Source organism: Dendropsophus ebraccatus, chromosome 7 (assembly GCF_027789765.1).
Source record: "Dendropsophus ebraccatus isolate aDenEbr1 chromosome 7, aDenEbr1.pat, whole genome shotgun sequence".
NCBI classification, from domain to species: domain Eukaryota; kingdom Metazoa; phylum Chordata; class Amphibia; order Anura; family Hylidae; genus Dendropsophus; species Dendropsophus ebraccatus.
Genome location: NC_091460.1, coordinates 16,705,448 through 16,732,186, shown reverse-complemented (window position 1 = coordinate 16,732,186; position 26,739 = coordinate 16,705,448). Strand labels below are relative to the sequence as shown.

Below are 26,739 nucleotides of genomic sequence, written 5' to 3'. Positions count from 1 at the left end.
TACAGTGTAAGCTCCTGTACACACAGAGCCGCACTGGGGACATGTCCTGAGCCCCATCCGCCTCCTCCTCACACAGCTCTCCGCCACTATACAGCGCCCATATATCCGCCATCACTGCCGGGACCCCCCGGGGATCTCCCCGTTATGTGGTTGGGGGCAGCGGGCACCGGATCAGCCGGGATGGACACAGATCCCACAGCCGGATCCTCCGCCGCCGCCATCTCCTCACCTCGCCGCTGACGGGGGAAAGGGAGAGCGTGTGACGTCATCACGCTTTTATACGGCCCGGAAGTAGCGCGTGCGTCCCGATCTGTGACCGGCACAGCGGCAGAGGAGCCGTAACCACCGCGTGGAGATAAGAGCAGCAGTACAGAGCGGGCGGTGCGCGGACAGTGTACCTGTATACAGCTCGTCATCCGGTGCTGCCAATCCCGAGATATACGGCGCCGGCAAAGCTTTCAGCAGGATCTCGTGAGAACTCGCCGCTCTCACGAGATCCTTCTGCCTACGTCACTTCCAGGAAACCCTGACGATGTAACGCAAGCGGCGAAGTGGAACGCAAGTATCCATGAAGAAGATGCTGGAGGGATTAACCGCTCTTCAGAGGTGACTGGACTTCTTCATCAGCAGCTGCAGCTATATCCTATAGATAGGGAGCATTGTCTGATGTGACTGCCCCCGCAATGGCAGCGAGCATAAGACCCTGTCAAAGAGCATACCCCCCCCCCCACCACCCGGTAACGAGCATACCCCCCCCCCCCACCACCCGGTAACGAGCATACCCCCCCCCCCACCACCCGGTAACGAGCATACCCCCCCCCCCACCACCACCCGGTAACGAGCATACCACCACCCGGTAACGAGCATACCCCCCCCCACCACCCGGTAACGAGCATACCCCCCCCACCACCACCCGGTAACGAGCATAACCCTTCCCCACCACCACCCGGTAACGAGCATACCCCCCCAGCATACCCCCCCCTCCGGTAACGATCATAACCCCACCCCCACCCGGTAACGAGCATAACCCTCCCCCACCACCACCCGGTAACGAGCATAACCCTCCCCCACCACCACCCGGTAACGAGCATAACCCTCCCCCACCACCACCCGGTAACGAGCATAACCCTCCCCCACCACCACCCGGTAACGAGCATAACCCTCCCCCACCACCACCCGGTAACGAGCATAACCCTCCCCCACCACCACCCGGTAACGAGCATAACCCTCCCCCACCACCACCCGGTAACGAGCATAACCCTCCCCCACCACCACCCGGTAACGAGCATAACCTCTCTCTCACCACCCAGTAACAAGCATGTTGTCCCCAAAGAGTTTCCAGCCCCCACTCGATGCGCATAAGACCCACAGAGCTTAACCTGCGCCCCCCATATCCCCCGCCATGAGTGTCGGGCTTGGTCACATTACGTTTGTGGCAGTGCAGCCTTTCAGCACTTTGTGGCCGTTCTTCCCCGCTGCACCGGCCGCCAGGGCTGATGTAGGGGCCTACAGCCTGCAGACAGGACCACCAGCACACCCGTGCAGCAGCCGCAGCAGGGAGAGCGCCCTCCATATATGAAAGGTTTCAGATGATTTCCAGATACCGGTGTCCTGAGGACGACGTCACATTCCCTGGACTACAGCCATGACTGGCGGAGGTTTTTTTTTAAATAAAATAAAATGGTCAAGGGGTGTGGGGGTGTTTTTATTTCTGTTTGATGTATTGTTGTTTATTTTACCGATATTCCAAGCTCAGTAGTGTAAGTCGTCTGATGACGTTGGTCACTAAGCCGGGGCTCAGTGTTAGCCTACAGAATGGCTAATACCCCCACATATACCCCAGTAGCCACCACCACAGGGGTACTGGGAAGAACCGGGGCTTACTGTTAGCCCACAGAATGGCTAAGGGTACAAACACACACACCGTATGCGCAGCAAATCTGCAGCAGATTTGATGCTGTGTTCAGTTATTTAGATCTAATCTGCTGCGTATTGCAGCAGTAAATACGTTGCGTATACGGTGTGTGTGTTTGTACCATTATACACAAGAAGCAGGCTGCTAATAGGCTGGGCAGAGCCAGAATCCCCTGCCCTTCCCACCCTGGTACTGCTAGGTTACAGCTGTTTGATATTTAGCTGTTTATGGGGAAGATGGGGCCCTAAACCTTTTATTTTTTTAATCAGTTTAAAACATGGGGTCCCTGCCCTTCTTTTCCATAACACGCCAGGTAAACTTAAAGGGAACTAATCATCAAAAAGAAATCGCTATAAACCTACCAAATGTTGCTAAAACCATTACTCCTACAAATAAATAAACAAATAAATAAATATATATATATATGTTCCCTGAGTCCCTGCCCGCTGTTAGGGATGAGCGAATCTACAGTAAGGAAGAAGCAAAGCGCTTTGTCCGTATCTGTATTCAGCTCATCGGGCTGCGGCGCTTTGATGTACGCTCCGCACCGCTCCTTCCCAGGTGCTGGGAAAAGATGGATCCCGTCCTGGGAATCTTCTCCCAGTTTCCAAGGACGGGATCGATCTTTTCCCCAGCACCTGGGAAGGAGCGGCGCAGGGCGAATCGTTCATCAAAGTGCCGCAGCCCGATGAGTGGAATACAGATAGGGACGAAGCGCTTCGGTTTGTCCTTACTGTAGATTTGCTCTTCTCTACCCGCTGTGATCAACTCCTGCGCTGGATGTACAGTAAATAGGGGCAAACTAGTCGTTTGAGCGGTCCTTTAGAGGTGGGCCTGAGCACACGTACCCTCTCAGGACCACCTCTGTGTGACGCCACAAGGATACAGAGCTGTGAATCATGTCCAGAGAAGGTGATTACAGTGCCTCACCAGCCCCAGAGCAGTGACCAGTTGGGCCTCAGGGACCGCCCAAACGACTATTTCACCCAGTCTAACTAGTTGATCAAAGCGGACAAAGACACAGGAAACATATTTATATGTTCTTGCTGTGTATGAGAGACATTTTATAATGATTTTTTGGTGATTGGTTCCCTTTAAATGTGTGATTACAGCTTAACACAGCACTCCTGGCTCCTCACTCTATGGCATCTTCCCTGCACTGCAGCCTCTAGTGATCCTGTGACTGTCAGTAAAGGCTGAAGTACTGCTGCAGACACAGTCAGAAGCAGGTAGGGGTCATTTTGACAGGTGTTCTGCTTATCTACTTTCAATTACAATGGTATATATGTGAGTAGAAAAAATAGAGCACCAATCACTGAAATCACCTGGGGAGGGGAGGGTAGTCAATCTAAACAAAGTATACTTCAAAAACAGTAAACATAATCCAGGAGAATGTTATAGATAGAACATATATAATTTCCTAATACAGTAAAACACACTTCCCGGATAACATGGTGATGTCACTTCCCGGATAACATGGTGATGTCACTTCCCAGATAACATGGTGATGTCACTTTCTGGATAACATGGTGATGTCACTTTCTGGATAACATGGTGATGTCACTTTCTGGATAACATGGTGATGTCACGCCCCCGACTCCCAGAGTTGTGTGGGCTGTGGCTGCTGGAGAGGATGATGGCAGGGGGATGTTCAGTGTCCCTCCAGTGCCATGTGTCCCTCAGTGTCCCTCTGCCATCATCCTCTCCTGTAGCCACAGCCCGCACAGCTCTGGGAGTCGGGTCGTGACATCACCAGTTATCCAGAAAGTGACATCACCATGTTATCCAGGAAGTGACATCACCATGTTATCTAGGAAGTGACATCACCATGTTATCCAGAAAGTGACATCACCAGTTATCCAGAAAGTGACATCACCATATTATCCAGGAAGTGACATCACCATGTTATCCAGAAAGTGAAGCCTTGATGCAGTAGTAAGTGGAGAGAAAAAAAGCACTTTATGTGCTAGTCAGAGCACTCAGAGTTAAAAAGGAAAACAGTGGATTTAGAAGACAGGGCAAGGAGGTGCAACCTTATGCTACGTTTACACATCTTATCGTTTGAATTTTCCCAATAACAATCGCGTTTGAGTGATAATCATTTCGTCTAAACACAGCAAACGGTCAAGCAACAAGTGAGAAATCGTTCATTTTGATCTTTCAACATGTTCTCAAATCGTCGTTCGTTGTTCGCTAAGAATTCGCAGATCGCTTTGTGTAAACAGTCTGTCAAAGATTCACCCTATGTGAAAGGTGTTTAAGTGAGCCTAAAAACGCAAACGATTTTTCTTACGAATTTTCTAACGATTTATTCGTCTAAACGCTGATCGTTATAAAAAACAAATTGTTGCTTCAAGATCGTTAAACGATCGATTGGGTGAATCATCGCTCCGTGTAAACGGACCATTTGGATAATAGGATTCCCTGAGGGAGGGAGTAGAGGGTGAAGATACAGGGACATTTACCCAACAATGGTTTTGCTCTACGATTAATTATCTGATCAAAATTATCCGATTAAACATTTTCCAGTTGAAAGGGCACATAGGTTACCCGGGAAAGCGTCCCCACCTGGAAGATATCCCAGACCTATAATAGTCAAATTTGTAATCTTTAAGGATGGAAATATTATCCTGAGAAGAGGAAGAGAAATTGAGGAAATTTAGTTTAATGAAAATAAGATATTGATTTTTCCAGATTATTCAATGGAGACCAAGAAAAGGAGAATGGGATTCACACGGGTTAAAAAGAGATTACAGCAAAACAACGTTAAATATTATTTCATTTTTCCTGCAAAGCTGAGACTGGTATATTTTTTTATTAATGAACTAATGGGACTATAATATCCTGTTTGTTTATTAAAGTGCAGGAGGGAAGACGGTAGAAGCTCTAAGTGTTGAGGCTCCTGTGGATGTATCATAATTAGAGATGAGCGAACCTGGAGCATGCTGGAGTCCATCCGAACCCGAACTTTCGGTATTTGATTAGCGGTGGCTGCTGACGTTGGATAAAGCCCTAAGGCTATGTGGAAATCATGGATATAGTCATTGGCTGTATCCATGTTTTCCAGACAACCTTAGAGCTTTATCCAAGTTCAGCAGCCCCAGCTAATCAAATACTGAACGTTCGGGTTCGGATCGACTCGTCTCTAATCATGAGCCATCTGTGGGGAGGGGGGTGGAGCCCATCATTGCGGGGTGTTTTTTTTTCCCCTTCTTTTCTTCTAGTAGATGGTTGTTAAGGTTATAACTTGGAACGTAATGATTGATGGAAAAGGACCGCAATCTTGAGTCACCTGAAAAATTATTTTCCATGTGTAATATGTCTGTGCGAAACCCATTTCACTAGAGAGAACACCAATAAGATAAATAAGATATGGTGGTCTTATCAGTACCACTCTGTTTTTTTGAGTTACTGAAGATACCTAATTTATAAGAAACTGAATTGGACTATGTATGATAAGAAAACTGATAAAGAAGGTCGGTACATTTTTTTATTTGGCAAATTAGATGGCTTAGTATGCAGTTTGGCATTTATGTATAATCCTCCTCAGTTTTCTTCTGTAGTATTTTATGATTAGTTTGAATTTATAAAAAAGAAAGGGGATTGTGCTGCATTGGTTGTAGGTGACTTTCACACGGTGATGGATGAGCAGGCGGACAGATGGAGAGCGGTAGCCCCAAGTAAGATCCCAGCTGTATCTACCTTTCCTTTAATGGTGGAAGAAATCGGTCTTCACGATATTTATAGAGAGAGATATCCGAACAAGAAGGAATATTCTCGCTGGAATAGAACAAGTAATACCCTATCTAGAATTGATATGGCCTTAGTGAATAATAATGTGACACATAATATAAAAGATATGAAATATATTAGAAGATATAATATATTATAATATATTAGACTATCGCATCATTCAATGATTCTGGAAAAAAGTTGGGGGGGGGGGCACAACTGGGTAACACAGAATCAATGCACATTGGTTAAAGTTTATTGAGGATAAGGGGAAATAGACAAAGAGATAGAAGAAATTCTAAAATTAAACTGGGGCTCTTCCTCGGTGCAAGTGGTGTGGAAAACTATTAAGGCAGTAATTCGGGGTATTTACTTTGGGGTTATATTTAGATTAAAGGGACAGTGTCACATTTTTGAAATTTTTTTTAATGAAAAGTAATAAGAATAAATAAGTCTGTTGGATGTTTTTTTATGTAGTGTTTGATTATTTGTTTGTAAAATGTATTGCTGCACAAGGGGGGCTGCCATGTTTATTATGTCCGTGTGTGACATCATTTCACGACACAAACACAGACGCTATACGGCACCTCCAGACACTGACGGAGTCCGTCTGGTTCACTTACACTGAAGGCCCTGTTACTGTGTACTGCGTAGAGCGCCGTGCCTATACAGGCTGTGTGCCCGACCATGCAGACAGGCTGCCCACCAACCCTCCCCCCGGGCAGTGAGTGGCCGCTTCCCTACCTCCTACCCCCACACTCTGTCTTGCTCCACTCTGCCCCTGCTTCCAGGCACCACTAGCAATCCCCCCCAGCCCCCACCACGGAGGACGGCGATTGGCCACTTTTACATCATCCCCGCACTCAGCCTTATCTTGCAGAGCCGGGCGCCGCGGCACTGGGATATCCCGAGAACAGGGGACGCAGCCTATCTACATTAAACCTACACTAAACCCCCCCCCCGAGGGTACAAACACACACGGCATATATGCTGCGTATTTACTGCTGAGATACGCAGCAGATTAGATCTAAATAACTGAACACAGTATCAAATCTGCCGCATATCTGCTGCGTATACGGTGTGTGTTTGTACCCTAAAAAGTACAATGTGCAAAGGTATGTGTGATGTCCAATGTTATGTATAGTGTGCTGCTATGCTCTATGTATGTGTGATGTCCATACTGTGTAGTGTACTAATGTGTGTATAGAGAGACAGTGTATATATAATGTTGATTTGTCTGTATTTGAGAGATGAGAGAACTTACAGTAAGTTCGACCAAACCAGACCAACATCCGGTTCTGGTTCAAACTTACCATAGGTTTATAAGTGAACATCCACACATACCACATGTGCAGTAGATTTTATGCTGCAAGTTTCATGGTGAAATCTGCTGCGATACTAATTTCTATTACAGTCCATGGCGCTCCATTCTTGAGGCAGATTTTCATTCCATGGAAGAATGTATAGGACCATAGACTTGTAAAAGATAGAGCAAACCAATCACTTAGATTGTCCCAGTAATGGTACCATTGTGACTGGTTACGGCTCTCTGCCTGTCCGCGAGCTCTGCAGGATAACTGACAGGAAAAGAGGTCAGCTAGGGCCCTATTCCACCGGACGATTATCGTTTGCATAATTGTTAACGATTAACAGTCTCAAACGACCGCTATTGCGAAAGACCTGAAAACGTTCAGTCATTTCCATGGAACGATAATCGTTTTTTCGTCGCTATTGCGTTCGTATCTATTGCAAACGACCGAACGACGTCTTATTCAATGCGAACATTTTGCGAACGAGCAACGATAAAAATAGGTCCAGGTCTTATAAAGCGATCAACGATTTCTCGTTCGATCGTTAATCGTTACTGCATTTCAACTGAACGATTATCGTTTAGATTCGAACGATTTAACGATAATTTGAACGATAATCGTCCGGTGGAATAGGGCCCTTAGAAGCCTCTTTTCCTGTCAATCATCTCAGAACGCATCCTTTTTTAAGGTACACGTTTTTGTGTACGTTAAAAAAACCGATGCTTTTTTTTTTTTTTTTATGATGGAAGTCACTGCAAAAACGGATCAAAACAGATGCCCACAAATACATCAGTTTTTTTTAATCCATTTTTTCGAAAAACAGATCACAAAAACGTAGGGTGAACCCAGTCTTAGTACATTCAGTGGGACCTGCTCCTGCTCCAGAGGAGGTGTACGTTTCTGCCATGATTTACACCAGTTTGCAACCGGGACCCTCCAACTACAACAGCTGCAAACACTACAACTCCCAGCATTTACTGACAGGCCACAGCCCTCAGAATATGCTGGGAATTGAAGTACAAATGAACAGATACCTCATGGTGTTGTCTTCTCACAGCTACAACTCCCAGCATTACCCTGAGAGCTTCATACATGTAGGGCATTCTGGGAGTTGTAGTTGTCATTCAAGGAAGCTATGGTGTCTTCTCAGTGGTTCCTTCTGTAAGGGTATGTTCACACTGAGTAAAATGGGCGTAATTCTGCGGCAGAACTCTCCGCTGTGGAATTATGCCTTCCTCAGTTTGTCATAGCATCTCAGTGGTAGAGCGCGCACTATTCTGAATCCACCGCTCTCCGCTCAAAGAAGTGACATGTCACTTCTTTAAGCAGAGAGCGGTGGCTGCAGAGGAGCGCGTGCTCTCCCATAGACTGCTATGGGACACTAAGAAAGGCGCGGACATACCCTTAGTGTCCTTACCAGACCTCGTACCTCACTCAGCAGTGATTGATAGCTTCCCCCCCATTAAAGGTGTGTGTGTGTTTGACGGAGGGGGGGGGGGGGGCACTTTTTTCAGAGTCGCCCTGTTGCCAAAATGGCCTAGAAACTGCCCTGGCGGGGATACTGTAAAAGCGGCCACTCACCGTCCTCTGTGGTGGTGAGTAGCCTAGCAATTCCTTCCCCCCCAGCCCCCACCACGGAGGACGGTGAGTGGACGCTTTTACAGTATCCCCGCACTCAGCCTTATCTTGCAGAGCCGGGCGCCGCGGCACTGGGATATCCCAAGCACAGGGCACGCAGCCTATCTGTATGTGCAGAGCCGCGGCATCCCCCCTCCCTCCCCCCAAATTGAGCGGACATGCACCCCCAGCAATCCCTCCCCCCAGCAATCATTCGCCCCCAAAGCACACATACCCCCTTCCCCAGCAATCACTCCCCTCCCCCAAAGCACACATACCCACCCAGCAATCCCTACTTCCCCCTCAGCAATCCCCCCCAAAGCACACATACCCCCCAGAAATCTCTCCTTCCCCCCCAAAGCACACATACCCCTCAGCAATCCCTACTTCCCCCCAGCAATCCCTCCTTCCCCCCAAAGCACACATACCCCCCAGCAATTCCTCCTTCCCCCCCCAAAGCACACATACCCCCCAGCAATCCCTCCTTCCCCCCAAAGCACACATACCCCCCAGCAATCCCTCCTTCCCCCCAAAGCACACATACCCCCCAGCAATCCCTCCTTCCCCCCAAAGCACACATACCCCCCAGCAATCCCTCCTCCCCCAAAGCACACATAACCCCCAGCAATCCCTCCCCCTCCCAAAGCACACATACCCACCCAGCAATCCCTACTTCCCCCCAAAGCACACATACCCCCCAGCAATCCCTACTTCCCCCTCAGAAATCCCCCCCAAAGCACACATACCCCTCAGCAATCCCTACTTCCCCCCAGCAATCCCTCCTCCCCCCCAAAGCACACATACCCCCCCAGCAATCCCCCCCAAAGCACACATACCCCCCAGCAATCCCTCCTTCCCCCCAAAGCACACATACCCCCCAGCAATCCCTCCCCCCTAAAGCACACATACCCCCCAGCAATCCCTCCTCCCCAAAGCACACATACCCCCCAGCAATCCCTCCTTCCCCCCCAAAGCACACATACCCCCCCAGAAATCCCTCCCCCCCCCCAAAGCACACATACCCACCCAGCAATCCCTACTTCCCCCCAAAGCACACATACCCACCAGCAATCCCTACTTCCCCCTCCCCCCCCAAAGCACACATACCCACCCAGCAATCCCTACTCCCCCCCAGCAATCCCTCCCCCCCCCCCCCCCACCAAGCGCACATACCCGCCCAGCAATTCTTCCTCCCCCCAGGCACATATTACCCCCCCTCCTCCCATGGGATGAGGTAGGTGTGCTGTGTGTGTTGAGGGAAGAAGAGGGTGATATGTGTAATAAGGGAATGAGTGTGCTGTCAATGGTGTAGCTATATCCACCCCCCACAACACACACACACACACCCTAGGATGATGGATCAGAGAGCACCAGACTCTCACCCCCCATCCCGGACGACACTTTACATTGGTGTGTGTGGTTGAGTAACAGCTTGCGGTGGTGGGTGAGTGTGTGGTATTGGCTTGCGGTGGTGGGTGTGTGGTATTGGCTTGCGGTGGTGGGTGTGTGGTATTGGCTTGCGGTGGTGGGTGAGTGTGTGGTATTGGCTTGCGGTGGTGGGTGTGTGGTATTGGCCTGCAGTGGTGGGTGTGTGGTATTGGCTTGCGGTGGTGGGTGTGTGGTATTGGCTTGCGGTGGTGGGTATGTGGTATTGGCTGGCGGTGGTGGGTGTGTGGTATTGGCTTGCGGTGGTGGGTGTGTGGTATTGGCCTGCAGTGGTGGGTGTGTGGTATTGGCTTGCGGTGGTGGGTGTGTGGTATTGGATTGAGTTGGTGGGTGTGTGGTATTGGCTTGCGGTGGTGGGTGTGTGGTATTAGCTTGCGGTGGTGGGTGTGTGGTATTGGATTGAGTTGGTGGGTGTGTGGTATTGGATTGAGTTGGTGAGTGTGTGGTATTGGCTTGCGGTGGTGGGTGAGTGTGTGGTATTGGCTTGCGTTGGTGGGTGTGTGGTATTGGCTGGTGGTGGGTGAGTGTGTGGTATTGGCTTGCGGTGGTGGGTGTGTGGTATTGGCTTGCGGTGGTGGGTGTGTGGTATTGGCTTGCGGTGGTGGGTGTGTGGTATTGGCTTGCGGTGGTGGGTGTGTGGTATTGGCTTGCGGTGGTGGGTGTGTGGTATTGGATTGAGTTGGTGGGTGGGTGGTATTGGCTTGCGTTGGTGGGTGTGTGGTATTGGCTTGCGGTGGTGGGTGTGTGGTATTGGCTTGCGGTGGTGGGTGTGTGGTATTGGCTGGTGGTGGGTGAGTGTGTGGTATTGGCTTGCGGTGGTGGGTGTGTGGTATTGGCTGGTGGTGGGTGAGTGTGTGGTATTGGCTTGAGGTGTGTGTTTCTGCAACAGCTTGAAGTCTGTTCTGATGAAGCTTATTTGTGGCAGGCTTTGGTGAGTGCACTACAGCGGACTGTGAGGTAACCAGGCATGTTGTAGTGGTTGCAAAAGCAGTTAGGTGATCGAGCAGGTTGTGGGTGAGGGGGGAGGTTGGGCTGTGATGTTACCAGGCAGGTAAAGCAAGAGACATGTTGGCCGTCAGAGTGGGCAGAAAAAGACGGCAGCCAGCAGAGGGAACATGCGGGCTGTGATCAAACGACAGTAGAAGAATCCAGTCTGTATAAGGGTATGTTCACACACAGAGCAAATCAAGTGGAATTCCATAGTGTAGAATATCCCGACTGTCTCACTGTGCCATAGACTGTCTATGGGAGAGCACGTGCCTCTGCTTGGTCCGAACTTCTATCCAATCTAAGGAAAAAATGTATCCGCTTGGTCGTGTTTGAACAAGAAAATGGGATTACTTGAATATCCTTTCATTCAACACAGTTATGTTTTTTTATTCTTATGTTCCCAACTCTAGGGTTTTATGTGTTTCTTCCAGAAGTAATGCAACTTTCAATTACTCAGATGCCACACATTATTTGAAGATTGCTATTCAATAGATAGCGAATACTTTATGTTCATATTGTCATCCTTATGTTATGTACAAGACAAAATAAAAATTTTAGTAAAATTTAATAAAAAGATTATTATTTTTTTTTTTTTAAATAATTGTTTACTGCCTGTGAATGCCCAAAACTCTCTGCAATTGATTCTCATTAGAATTATAGTGTGAATAGAGATGAGCGAACCGGGTTCGGGTTCGAGTCCATCCGAACCCGAACGTTCGGCATTTGATTAGCGGCGGCTGCTGAAGGTGGATAAAGCTCTAAGGTTGTCTGGAAAACATGGATACAGCCAATGACTATATTCTCTAAACTATGTCTACTCATTACTGTTTAGTAACCACTATGGCTTCAAAAAGAAAAAGATCATCTGGGAAGACTAAAAAGAGATTGAAAAGAATTTCTCCATCTTTTTCAGAGGAGGAGAAAAAAAGAGGGCACAAAAGGTAAGCAATTTGTAATTTTTTTTTTTAAGTTTCATATAAAAAATGTAGCATTGATGCACTACTTGACCACTGACTTACTGAATTACAGCTATAGTGTAACTTTACAAGGCAAAGAATGAGACGGAATAAGGCTGCTGATGTTTTCATGATCATGTACATGTTTTACTTTGAGTAATTTTTTTCACTATCATGGGACAGAAAAAGAAAAAAAAAAAAAAAAAAAAGGCAAGAGCGCCTCATAGGGTGACACAGTCTAGCACTTCAACCAGGTTTCGGCTCACCTGATGTGGTTGTAAACAGTCACAACCACTACAAGACGCATATCTTATGGTGCGTTTACACAGAGAGATTTATCTGACAGATTTTTGAAGCCAAAGCCAGGAACAGACTATAAACAGGGAACAGGTCATAAAGGAAAGACTGAGATTCCCTGTCTTTTCAAGTCCATTCTGGACTTTGGCTTCCAGAATGGGTCAGATGAATCTGCCTGTGTAAACGCACCATAAGACTGCTGCTGGAAGTCATCCACCATCACCCATTCAGGTACAGAAATCCAGGTACAATGTCCAGACCATGTAAATTAATAGCAACTTTTTATTTTTGTAAAATTATAAAGTACATGTCCACAGGTAACGTGTTTCTGGAGCGCTGGGCACCCTTGCTCTAACCTCAAGGATATACCCATGAGGTTAGAGCAAGGGTGGCCAGCGCTCCAGAAACTTGTGGATATGTACTTTATAATTTTACAAAAATAAAAACTTTCTATTAGTTTACGTGGTCTGCGTGGAGATATCTCCTTTTTGTTTGGACTTTTTACTATCATATTACACTACAGAAGAGTGCAACTCAAGCCTGCTACGGTTCATCAGAGGGCTAGCCTTAGACATTGGAATATCAGTAAAGAAGTTGGATCCAGCCCTTGGGAGTCCATTAAAATTTTTTTACAATGGTGGAGATTTATCAAGCATGGTGTAAAGTGAAACTGGCTCAGTTGCCCCTAGCAACCAATCAGATTCCACTTTTCATTTTCTGTGTCTGTGAGGAAGGAAAAGTGGAATCTGATTGGTTGCTAGGGGCAACTAAGAAAATTCTACTTTGCCCCAGTTTGATAAATTCCCCCCATAGACTTAGAGTTGAAACCAACTTCTTATGCTAACACACACAATGATTTTACTGCTGTTTTGTGATGTAAAAAAATGCTATTTTTTTTCTTTATAGAGAGCCATTTTGCATAAAGAACTGCATGAAATATCAAGAACCTTTCAGGATCCAATTTTGTCCCTCCAAACTTTGAGAATGGGAGAAGAACGCTCGCCGTCTACATCCAAAAATCCTGTGGACTCTTGGTGTCATTGTGGCAACTGTATACTTTTACCAACAGCAGAAGAGTGCATATATACTGTCACGATGTACATAATGTTACAATGAAATTGGAAGAAGATAACACAATATCTTGCATTACAGATCACAACATGTTTGTGGAAACTTGTTTGAACAAGGCGCAATTAACCATTTGTGAACTGTACAGGTGCTTTGGAAACACACATACAGCTCCAAAAATTTCATATGTGATGTTTTCATATTGATAGATTAGATATTAACCCCTTTTTACGGCGGTCACTAAGGGGCCTTATTCTGCTGCCATCAGCTTTTTACAGCGATGGCAGAGAATAAGATTGCGGGGCCGGAAAGGCCCCCACCCCAGTGTGTGGGGTCCCTCCCGGCCGGCCCCCATACCGGCTATTAAAGTTAACGGGCATTGCTGCTGCCACCACCGCTTTTCATCTCCCCCCGCCGTGAATCCACGGCGGGGGGAGATGAAATAAGTGCATCCCAGACCTCAGATCAGCCGCCCCTAGTGCCCCGGTAACTAACCCCCCTCCCCCAGCGGCCATCAGATCCAAGATGGCCACCGCCATCGCTGTGAACAGACTTATGTCTGTTCACAGCGATGGAAAACTGAAAATGAATGAAAGCCCCATGCTCTCCGCCACCGGAGGTTGCGGAGAGCATGGGGCAGTGATCGGGGACCCCCTGGGGGTCCCGGTACAAGCGATCAGCGGTATATACTATGCCTTTTTGATAACAATCCCACATGGCCACTTTGTACACTTTGCCAAAAGTGCACAAAAAAGTTAAACCTATACCAGGCCGCCCTATTGTTTCAGGGAACAACAATTTGACAGAGGGTTGCAGCACCTATGTTAACAAAATCCTAAGACCATTTGTTGTCACTCTCCCGTCTTATTTACGCGACACAAAAGACACAGTTTCTAAACTACACGATATTTTGGTTACAGATAACACGATTTTGGTCAGTTTGGACGTTGAGTCCCTATATAGTAACATCCATCACGATCTGGGCCTGGAATCCACTAGTCACTTTCTAAACACAAGAGGTATCCAATATCAAGACCATAACATTTTCACTCTCTCTCTCATTAAATTTATTTTGACACATAACATTTTCACTTTTAATGGCACGATTTACAGGCAGGTGAAGGGGACGGCAATGGGGACTACTTGTGCACCATCTTTTGCTAATTTATTTTTAGGGTGGTGCGAGAATTTAATAGTTTTTTCGGACAGTAACGGCCCTTTCACGGAGCACATCTTATTTTGGGGCAGTTACATAGACGATATTTTGATTTTCTGGGAGGGCAGTATCACCCTCCTAAAGGACTTTGTTGATCGCCTCAATCAAAACCAAATTGGAATGACATTCACATGCGAGATCGGCGGTAGAAAGATTAATTTTCTGGATCTGGAAATCTATATTGATGGACAGAACAATATCCAGACAAACATCTACAGAGAGGAGACGGCTACTAACAACCTTCTACATTGGCAAAGCTGCCACCCTAGGTCCCTTAGATCAGGTATTCCCACCGGCCAGTATTTGAGAGCTCGGAGAAATTGCTCTGATGAGAGTAGATTTGAGGTTGAATGTTCAAACCTCAAATCCAGATTCCAGGCGAGAGGTTACCCAAGACCGGTTCTAAATAAAGCCTATAAACGAGCTAAAGTAACCCCTAGGGAGGATCTGATGGATAATCCACCTCTGAATGCTGGTGCATCTGGCGATAAGAAAATCATCAGGTGCATCGGGACATTTGACAACTGTGCCCCTGAAGTGGTAAAAATCCTTCGGAAATATTGGACTGTCTTGAGAAATGACAAAGATCTGGATGATGTACTGAATGATAGATACTGTAGTTAGATACTGATATACATATCTCTTTTCTATCTCTATTAGTTTCATGGCAGATTCAATTTTGTTCAGGCAACCATGTATTTTCAGGTTAGGTCTGCTTTGCGGCCGTGGATTGTTCCTTGTTGTTCTCTGGTTTTTGGTCTGCGCGGTCTCGGTCCGTCTGTGTTCAGTATGGGTTACTTACCAACTTTTATAATACCAGTGTAAGATGGAGGATACTCAATCCTATATATCTGCCTGCATTGTTCATGAGACATTTATTTCTTCTGGTGCTAAAATTCTCCTTTTTCTTTCCTCTTTCTTTCTTTTTTCCTTCTTTTCACATTCATAGCATCTTTTTTTCTTTCTTTCTTTCTCTTTTTTTCTTTTATATATATATATATAGATAGATATGAATTGCATCTGTTTACCACTAGCACTTTGGCGCACGTTTGGCACTTACACTGAGCACTTGCACTTTATTTTTGGCATGTTCACCCCATATCATAATTAATTAATTGTGTGTATATATATATATATATATTTATTCATATTTCAGCACTTTGTCACTTTAATTGGGTATTTAAGTGATAGGGATATTGTATTGGCCGTCTTTTATCTTTATGTTGTTTTTAGATGTATTGTTAATAGCAGCCCACAGAGTTAATAGCAGCCCACAGAGTTAATAGCAGCCCACAGAGTTTGCCCTTTTCTAAGATGGCGCCCGCATCGGGTGCGGCCTAATGCGCATGTCCGGCCGGCTGGCGGGTCACGTGATCGGGACCGGATCTGACGTAGGGCGCATGCGCCTTGCGTCACTTCCGGCTCATCGCGCGGCCCGCGGCTGACACTGGCGTCCGCACGAGTGGCCGCCATATAATGCGATGCAGGTGAGTTACTACAGCCATCCAATGGGGCATCAGGGCATACTATATAACATCCCTCTGGTCTCCTCCTCATCACTCCCTGAAGAAGCGAATAGCGAAACGACGTTGGAGGAGTGTGAGGTGGGAGTCCTGAGGCTTTGGGAATTATATCCCTGGGTAATGTTGTTTATGTGCACTTGCCTATACTTTACCATACTGATCCATGCAGCCTGTGTTTTTGGTTATGTTTGAGCACTTGCACCTTATAATATGCTTATAACCAGGCTGTATACTGAAAATTCATGAGTATTTAATATATGCACTTGCACTTTATTTTGTAAACATATACCTTTCCTCATGCTGGGCCTCCCACCTCCCAGGTCTTTGTTTGTTTTTATATACATTTTTTTCTATTGTTCTTATTATTGTTGCGATATTTCTCAATAAAGTTTTCTTGTACCAATTCATTTGATATTTTTGCTCATTTGCATATCGGATGGGTTTATAGGTGTTTAGCTCTATCTCAAGTACCATTCGGTTATTTTTCTTCCCCCCCCTTATCCTTTCTTTTTGGGGTATAGGACGTTTATCATAGAATCCAGAATCTATAGGTGTTTTCTATTGTCTTGTTTTTGTATTCTAGGTATTCTATCCAAAATGGATTTACATAGTAAAGACAGTGAATGGACACTGCAACTATCGCATGTTTTTAATGATGGAGGTAATAATTCAAGTGAGACAGTTGAAGCCACAACAATACAGAAAAATTTTAAAGATGCATGGCATAAGAGAACCAGAGCCTGGTGGAATAGAGCTGCCCTTGAGCAATATGTGGCGAAGGACATCATACCACGAGGCCTAAGAATACCTGTTTTTCCGTCATTTGCAGTGGATGATGAAACAGTAAAGAAAAAATGGGAGGAGGCCTGTGTCCAATGCTCCAAAACATTTATGTCACTTTTGATAGGTTTGGAGAATAAAAAGGTTGAATCTATGCAACTACAAATCAGTAGATTACAAGAACAGCTTAAAACCTCTACAACAATGGAGACAGTGGAAAGGTTTGAGGGTACTCTTAGGAAAGACCTTCAGAAATGGGAAACAGATATCCAAAATACGAAATCGAAGAAATACCAGCGAGACATGCGTGACTATGCTAATGGTCATGTATTTAAATGGAGACAAGGTGGCTCATTACCTAGAACGCCCTCCATGACATCTCTATCCAGTATGACATCACAAACATCAAACACAACCTCGTTTGAGTCAAATTATAGAGGACAACATAATGAAAGGAGAGGTCACAAAAGAAAGGACTATCGGGGAGCAGAAGGCATGGAGCAGCAACAACTAAAGGTAATTAATCTATCAGATATTACACTCTCTACAGCACAACTATCGGTCTTGTCCCTGGGGCTATCTTTCAGTCCAACTGCTAAATTTGACAAATTTACAGTCATTAAAAATGTATTTCTTTTTGCAAGAAAACTTCTTTTGAAAAAATATTTCTCAAAAAAAGATTGTACTGTTTCTTTTGCAGCAGAAGAACTGGAGGCGCTGAGAGCACTAGAGGAGTTGTGGGCCGAACAGTTCGAAGGCCCCAAGAAATTTCCAGAGTACATTAAAAAGAAATCTACCACATTCCCACCCCTCACAATGAGCCCAGCAGTTGAAATTTTTGTACGTCTAGTTATGGAGGAATTGGACCATGTACCCGAACAACGAAGGTATGATAACTTGACACGAGAACAACGGGTGGCAATACGGGAGCTGGGAGATATCAAGGAGATCGTAATAAAACCAGCGGATAAAGGGGGGAATGTGGTAATCTGGCCTACAGTGTCTTTTGAACGTGAAGCCCATAGACAACTTAATGATCCACTATGTTACCGCAGATTAGACAGTAACCCCACCATACTTTTTCAAAAACAACTGATGGAAATTCTTGATCTGGCCTTACAGAATGGAGTGATTACTAAAACAGTGTATGATGGCATGAAAACAACTTTTCCAGTGGTTCCAACCCTTTACTTGCTCCCAAAGGTTCATAAGGATAAAAAGAACCCACCGGGTAGACCAATTGTGTCAGGTAATGGCAGTCTTTGTGAGAACACATGTCGGTTCATAGACTACTACTTGAAACCAATAGTAACCACACTTCCCTCCTTCATTAGAGACTCAACAGAGGTTTTGCAGCGCATTGAGGATGTGATACTGGAAGAGGATATGTATCTAGTATGTTGCGACGTTGAGTCATTGTACACCTGCATCAACCACGATCATGGGATGGAGGCTATACAGTGGTTCCTGGAGGTGGAAGGCATGGATCAAGATCTTCGTAAGTTGATTGTAGAACTAACATATTTTGTGCTTACACATAATTACTTTACCTTCAGGGATCGCTTCTATCTACAAACACGTGGCGTGGCCATGGGGGCCACATGTGCCCCATCATATGCCAATCTTTTTTGGGGGCATTGGGAGAGGGGTGTTGACTTTGGTGGATCTCATCCAGGGGACGGCCATGTTGTCTCTTGGATGAGGTTCATCGATGATATCCTTTTCATTTGGCATGGCACGAAGGAATCTCTGATGCGGTTCCTGGAAGGGCTAAATATGAATGACAAGAACATAAGACTTACCTGGTACATTTCACAAGAGGCGGTGGATTTTCTGGACCTGAGGATTAAGGTAGGAGCAGGGGGACGACTCTGCACCACGCTATTTAGAAAAGAAACAAGCGTTAATTCTATCTTACATGCCACTTCATCACATTCTAGACACACCATCCAGGCCATACCAAAGGGGCAGTTCATCAGAGCAAGGCGAATTTGTGATACGGATCAGGAGTTCGAGATCCAGGCGGAGGAAATGAAATCCAGATTCCTGAATAGGGGGTACAAAAGGGAAGATGTCAAAAAAGGATACCACTTTGCAAAAACATGCGACAGAAGGGACCTGATGACACCAAAAACCCGGCTGAAGAACCCAGGTGAGGTACGAATCATCACCAATTATCACTCCCGTTGGCAAGAGATGACAGACATCTTCAAGAGACATTGGTCAGTGCTAAAACAAGATAGAGAGTTGGGTAAATTGCTTCCAGCTGTACCCCGTGTAACAGCAAAACGTTCAAAAAATCTGGGGGATTTGTTGGTTAGGAGCCATTATGTTGCCCCGAAATCCAAATATATTTTTCAATCAAGAGGTCCACAATGGGGATGTACGGCCTGCAAAAGATGTTCTGCCTGTGAATACATAAGTCCTGGTAATGTATTCTCTGATTCCACAGGAACAAAAGAATATAAGATTGTCCATCACATTACATGTACGACTGAAAGAGTCATATACCAGGCCTCCTGCCCGTGTGGATTGATGTATATTGGGATGACGTCTCGACAACTCAAGACCCGGATCCTCGAACATGTGAGAGACATCAAGCGCATGAAACGGATGAACATCTCAAACGATTGGGAATTAGAACAACTAAAACCTATCCCACAACACTTTCTTAAGGCTCACAATGGTGACCACAGGGGTCTGAAAGTTAGAGGTATTGACCAGATTAATCTAGGCATCAGAGGCGGTGATGTCACAAGACGGCTCCTCCAAGTGGAGAGCAAGTGGATGACCCTACTGGGTACAGTTCAGCCAGATGGACTTAACGAACGGTTATCATTTGCGTGTTTCTTGTGATTGTGGATATCTGACAGTACCTCATAGTAATATATATTTGGTAGATCTACATGTACCCTTGTGGCCACAAGGTTCCAACTTTGGTTATATACAATGAAGCCTATTATCTTTCGGTGGATCACTTTTGTTGGTCCCTGTGATCTGTAAGCTGTAAGTTGATTGCCAGCTATTTATCTGCCTCATGCATTTCTTTCCCTTGACCGGCTTGTGGTGAGTCTGTCACCACTTCATTCTCAAATTGTCGAGTATATGTCTGATTTGACACACTTGTAGTTTTATTACCTCCATTTTTAATCAATATATTTTTTAATCATTAGTAGTAATATAGTTAGTATATACATGATTTATATTTTAATGGGCTAGATGGAATATAGACCTGTTTTGTATTTGGATTCCAGGGGATGTTGTTTGTATTTTACTTACATGGCCTCCTGTGGGCTGTTGTTTCTACATTGGACACTAGATGGTGCCATACTACACTTTTCTTTAGCACTCATTTCTCAATATTTTTTCTCAATGTACACATTCTGTTAATTACACTATATTAATCACATACACTTGGTGTATTCACTTTCACTTTATCCCTGTACCATAATAATATTTTCAAAAAAATCTTTCAATTCGGCACAGGTTAGTAAATATAATATATTAGTATATTTTTTTTGGTTCATCCATACACATGCCACTCAGCACCAGTAGTTAGATACTGATATACATATCTCTTTTCTATCTCTATTAGTTTCATGGCAGATTCAATTTTGTTCAGGCAACCATGTATTTTCAGGTTAGGTCTGCTTTGCGGCCGTGGATTGTTCCTTGTTGTTCTCTGGTTTTTGGTCTGCGCGGTCTCGGTCCGTCTGTGTTCAGTATGGGTTACTTACCAACTTCTATAATACCAGTGTAAGATGGAGGATACTCAATCCTATATATCTGCCTGCATTGTTCATGAGACATTTGTTTCTTCTGGTGTTAAAATTTTCCTTTTTCTTTCCTCTTTTTTTCTTTTTTCCTTCTTTTCACATTCATAGCATCTTTTTTTCTTTCTTTCTTTCTCTTTTTTTTCTTTTATATATATATATATATAGATATGAATTGCATTTGTTTACCACTAGCACTTTGGCGCACGTTTGGCACTTACACTGAGCACTTGCACTTTATTTTTGGCATGTTCACCCCATATCATAATTAATTAATTGTGTGTATATATATATATATTTATTCATATTTCAGCACTTTGTCACTTTAATTGGGTATTTAAGTGATAGGGATATTGTATTGGCCGTCTTTTATCTTTATGTTGTTTTTAGATGTATTGTTAATAGCAGCCCACAGAGTTAATAGCAGCCCACAGAGTTTGCCCTTTTCTAAGATGGCGCCCGCATCGGGTGCGGCCTAATGCGCATGTCCGGCCGGCTGGCGGGTCACGTGATCAGGACCGGATCTGACGTAGGGCGCATGCGCCTTGCGTCACTTCCGGCTTATCGCGCGGCCCGCGGCTGACACTGGCGTCCGCACGAGTGGCCGCCATATAATGCGATGCAGGTGAGTCACTACAGCCATCCAATGGGGCATCAGGGCATACTATATAACATCCCTCTGGTCTCCCCCTCATCACTCCCTGAAGAAGCGAATAGCGAAACGACGTTGGAGGAGTGTGAGGTGGGAGTCCTGAGGCTTTGGGAATTATATCCCTGGGTAATGTTGTTTATGTGCACTTGCCTATACTTTACCATACTGATCTATGCAGCCTGTGTTTTTGGTTATGTTTGAGCACTTGCACCTTATATTATGCTTATAACCAGGCTGTATACTGAAAATTCATGAGTATTCAATATATGCACTTGCACTTTATTTTGTAAACATATACCTTTCCTCATGCTGGGCCTCCCACCTCCCAGGTCTTTGTTTTTATATACATTTTTTTCTCTTGTTCTTATTATTGTTGCGATATTTCTCAATAAAGTTTTCTTGTACCAATTCATTTGATATTTTTGCTCATTTGCATATCGGATGGGTTTATAGGTGTTTAGCTCTATCTCAAGTACCATTCGGTTATTTTTCTTCCCCCCCCCCTTATCCTTTCTTTTTGGGGTATAGGACGTTTATCATAGAATCCAGAATCTATAGGTGTTTTCTATATCTATAGTTGACACTATGCCTATATGAATATTTTCTAAGTCGCAAAACATGCGCAGTGGACATCGCTCTGGATGCTATATTGTGCTAAGTCTTCTGACATGCGCAGTTGATATCATCACAATAGGCTAGTTTTTTCTAAGTCTTTGATCATGCGCAGAGAGACCTCCGCTAACAGGGAATTCTTTAAGTCACTAAACATGCGCAGTAGCAACTTGTCCGAACGCTGAAACATACTAAGTCTTCGGACATGCGCCTTAGGTACTATACTAACCTGAATACTTCTAAGTTCTGAAACATGCACAAAGAGACCTTTAACTATAGAAATTTCTATGTCTGCTGTCATGCGCCGAGAGGCCGGCTTCCCGTAAATGGGCCGGCCCACCAGCCCTCGGAGTCATACTTACTATTGGTCTATCATTATATGAACCAGCCCATTGGCCAGATTCAAAGAAGAGGGAGGTTTTTCTGATTGCAAATGCAATCGCTCACCCCTTAAAAGCTCTTGCTTACGGCAGGCACGTCACTATAGTTTTGGTTCCCCTTGATAAAGCCACGCTATAGTGGTGAAACGTTGGGGTGGTGGAGGGTGGTGTCTATGTGTTTTAATTACATGGTGTAACCTAGCCTATTCACTAGCGGTGATACTGGTCTTGTATTTCCCGATGGTGGTGGCCGCTCCGCCGGGCATGACCAGAACCGCACTTTTTTCATACATCAGAAGGGCTACGAACGTGGGCAGCTATATGTAATTAGAGATTGTATAGCAGATCTGCGGGTTACTGATGGTATACCAGCCTTGTGACTGACTATCGGGTCCGCACGGACTGGGAGCATATGAGTTCTAGTAACGGAGCTGTGTACAGGCACTACAAGGGAACTGATTTCCCATTGCCACTACATAATTAGTACTTACACTCCAAATATAGCGATCACAGTAGTAATCGATGTGTGGCGAGATCGTTACACATGCTACTATTGCTGAGTGGGGACCTGCTGTAAGCATTGTCATTGCTGCAGCGGCGACGATGCACATCAACTATATTTAATTAGGTATAAATAACTGGCCTTATAAGCGGCATCTATTAAGCAAGGGGTTAGGAACGGTACATAAAAAGTGAAGTGTCCCCCCCCCCCAAAGTCGCCCCCCTCCCCCCCCCCTACCCCTTATACTCACCTGATCCAGGGAGCTCCTTCCTCCTCGGTGTCCAGGCTGGTTCTGAAGTGCGCATGCGCTCCAGAACCAGCCAACTCTGAAAATTTAAAGTGACAGAGATCAATTTGGTCTCTGTCACTGAACTATGATTACTGTGATAGAAAATATCACAGTAATCATAGAAATACAGTGAAAATGAATGTGTAAAAGTGCAAAAAGTGAAAAACATACAAAAAAATAAAACACACAATTTTTATTATAGTAATAATTGCAATTTACTCCCAAATTTCCCGTAACCACCGCACGTTGCCCATAACCACCGCACGTTGCCCTAACCACTGCACGTTGCCCACAACAACTGAACATTGTCCATAACCACCGCACATTGCCCATAACAACCGCACGTTGCCCGTAACCACCGAACATTGCCTCTAACCACCGTACGTTGCCCGTAACCACCGCACATTGCCTGTAACCACCGAACATTGCCTCTAACCACCGCACGTTGAACGTAACCACCCCAAATTGCCAGTGACCCCCTCCAGATTGTCTGTAATCACCCCAGATTGCCCGTACCCACCCCAGACGACCTATAAGCACTTCAGTTTATCATTAACAATCCCAGATTGTCTGTAACCCTTCCAGGTTGCACATAACCCCCCCAAGTTGCCTGCAATTACCCCAGATTACATGTAACCCCCCCAGATTGCACGTAACCACCACACGTTGCCTCTGACCACCACAGGTTGCCTCTGACCACCACAGGTTGCCTCTGACCACCGCACGTTGCCTCTGACCACCCCAAATTGCCAATGACCCCCTCCAGATTGTGGTAACCACGCCAGATTACATGTACCCACCCCAGATTACCTATAAGCACTTTAGTTTATCTGTAACCACCGCACATTGCCCGTAACCACCAAACATTGCCTCTAACCACCGCACGTTCAACATAACCACCCCAAATTGCCAATAACCACCTCCAGATTGCGGTAATCACGCCAGATTACATGTACCCACCCCAGATTACCTATAAGCACTTCAGTTTATACGTAACCACCCCACGTTGCCCGTAACCACCCCAGGTTGCCGGTGACCACCCCATGTTGTCCGTATCCACCCCAGATTACCTGTAACCACCCCAGGTTGCCCGTATCCACCTCCAGATTACCTGTAACCACCTCAGGTTGCCTGTAACCACCCCAGGTTGCCCGTATCTACCTCCAGATTACCTGTAATCTAATTTTTTTTTATTTTATTTTAGTAACTGCGCTAGTCTAATAACTATTACTAGCTGCGGTTTTGCTCCAGTAAATTGGCACTCCTTCCCTTCTGAGCCCCGCTGTGTGCCCATACAGTGGTTTATGCCCACATATGGGGTACCGTTTTACTCAGGAGTACCTGCGTTACAGATTTTAGGGTACGTTTTCTCTCCTGTTCCTTGTGAAATTGAGAAATTTCAAACTAAACCAACATATTATTGGAAAAATTCGAGTTTTTCATTTTTACTGGCCAATTTTGAATACTTTCCTCTAATAACTGTGGGGTCAAAATGGTCACCACACCCCAAGATGAATTCTCTGAGGGGTGCACTTTCCAAAATGGGGTGACTTATGGGGGCATTTCACTCCGCTGGCACAACAGGGGCTCTGCAAATGCATCTGGCGCTCAGAAACCCTCTTCAGCAAAATCATGCACTGAAAATGCTAATTGGCGCTCCTTCCCTTCTGAGCCCAGCTGTGTGCCCATACAGTGGTTTATGCCCACATATGGGGTACCGTTCTACTCAGGAGAACCTGCGTTACAGATTTTGGGGTGAATTTTCTCTCCTGTTCCTCGTAAAAATTGAGAAATTTCAAACTAAAGGAACATATTATTGGAAAAATTTGAGTTTTCCATTTTTACTGTTTACTTTTGAATACTTTCCTCTAATACCTGTGGGGTCAAAATGCTCAACACACCCCAAAATAAATTCTCTGAGGGGTGTACTTTCCAAAATGAGGTGACTTATTGGGAGATTTTACTCCGCTGGCACTACAAGGGCACTGCAAAGGCACCTGGCGCTCTGAAACTTCTTCAGCAAAATCTGCATTGAAAAAGCTAATTGGCGCTTCTTCCCTTCTGAGCCCCGCTGTGTGCCCAAACAGTGGTTTATGCTCACATATGGGGTACTGTTGTACTCAGAAAAAGCTGCGTTACAGATTTTGGGGTACTTTTTTCTCTTGTTTCTCGTGAAATTGAGAAATTTCAAACTAAACGAACATATGATTGGAAGAATTCGAGTTTTTCATTTTTACTGTCTAATTTTGAATACTTTCCTGTAATACCTGTGGGGTCAAAATGGTCACCACACAACAAGATTAATTCTTTGAGGGGTGTACTTTCATAAATGGGGTGACTTATGGGGTTTTTTCTCTCTGCTGACACTACAGGGGCACTGCAAACGCACCTGGCGCTCTGTCCCTTCTGAGCCCCGCTGTGTGCCCATACAGTGGTTTACGCCCACATATGGGGTACCGTTGTACTCAATAGAACCTGCGTTATAAATTTTGGGGTGTCTTTACTCTCATGTTCCTTTTGAAAATGAGAAACTTTAATCTAAACGTATATATTATTGGAAAATTTAAATTTTCCAATTTTTTATGGCCTAATTGTGAATACTTTCCTCAAGCCCCTGTAAAAATGCTCATTATACCCCTAGATTAATTATTTAAGGTGTGTAGTTTCCAAAATGGGGTCACTTATGGGGGTTTTCAGGATACCAGACTTCTAAATCCATTTAAAAAAAGAACTGGTCCCTAAAAAAAAATCAGTTTTGGAAACTTTCACGAAAATGTGATAATTTGCTGATAAATTTCTAAGCCCCGTAACACCCTAAAAAAGTAAAATATGTTTACCAAATTATGCCAGAATAAAGAAGACATTGGTAATGTGACTTAGTAACTAATTTATGTGATACGACTTTCTTTTTTTAGAAGCAGAGAATTTCAAAGTTTATAAAATGCTATTTTTTAATTTTTCATGATATTTTGATGTTTTTCACAAAAAACACACTAAGTAGTGACCAAATTTTGCCACTAACATAAAGTGCCATATGTGACGAAAAAAAACAATCTCAGAATCGCTAGCATACGTTAAAGCATCACTGAGCTATAAGCGCATAAAGTAAGACAGGTCAGATTTTGAAAAATTAGCCTGGTCATTAAGGCCCAAACTAGCTGCAGCACGAAGGGGTTAATAGAATCTATTGATTGATACTATCAATTATTGATAAATTAATAGCCTATTGATTGTTTTATTTTAATTTTTTTTTGCTTACAGAAACTTTCGAAAAGCTGCATATAGAATGTTTACTATGAGGGTGCATGGTTATCTGGGCCCGAAGAAGCGCAGACCTATTCCAGCTTGTGCAGTAAACAAAATTAGAGGCATTTCCAGAAGAAAACCAGGACTATGTTGGCTTTAGACAAGCCTATGACTTCAGTGCAGCAGATATGGCCGATGATCTTACTGCTCACTGGAATTTTTTAGTTATTTTATTGCATTTTTTTAGTTATTAAAAATTAGTTTTTTTATGATTGTTGCCAGGTACATACTGTATGTTGTCAACGTATAGACCACATTTGAGCACTTTATGTACAATTATTTTGTATTTTGTTATAAAATGTTTTTCTAATAATTGGTTCTAGTGTGCTTATCGGTGACAAAGACTACTTTGATTTCTTAGAAAATTATTCTACC

At 44.7% G+C, this 26,739-nt stretch overlaps 1 long non-coding RNA gene across 1 annotated transcript; it reads left to right on the top strand.

Annotated features, from left to right (window-relative positions):
- Positions 1-279: 279 nt before the first annotated feature.
- LOC138797259 (uncharacterized) lies at positions 280-26,677 on the top strand. Its single transcript, XR_011363911.1, has 2 exons — positions 280-606; positions 26,320-26,677. It is a non-coding gene; the product is annotated as an uncharacterized lncRNA (long non-coding RNA).
- Positions 26,678-26,739: the final 62 nt, after the last annotated feature.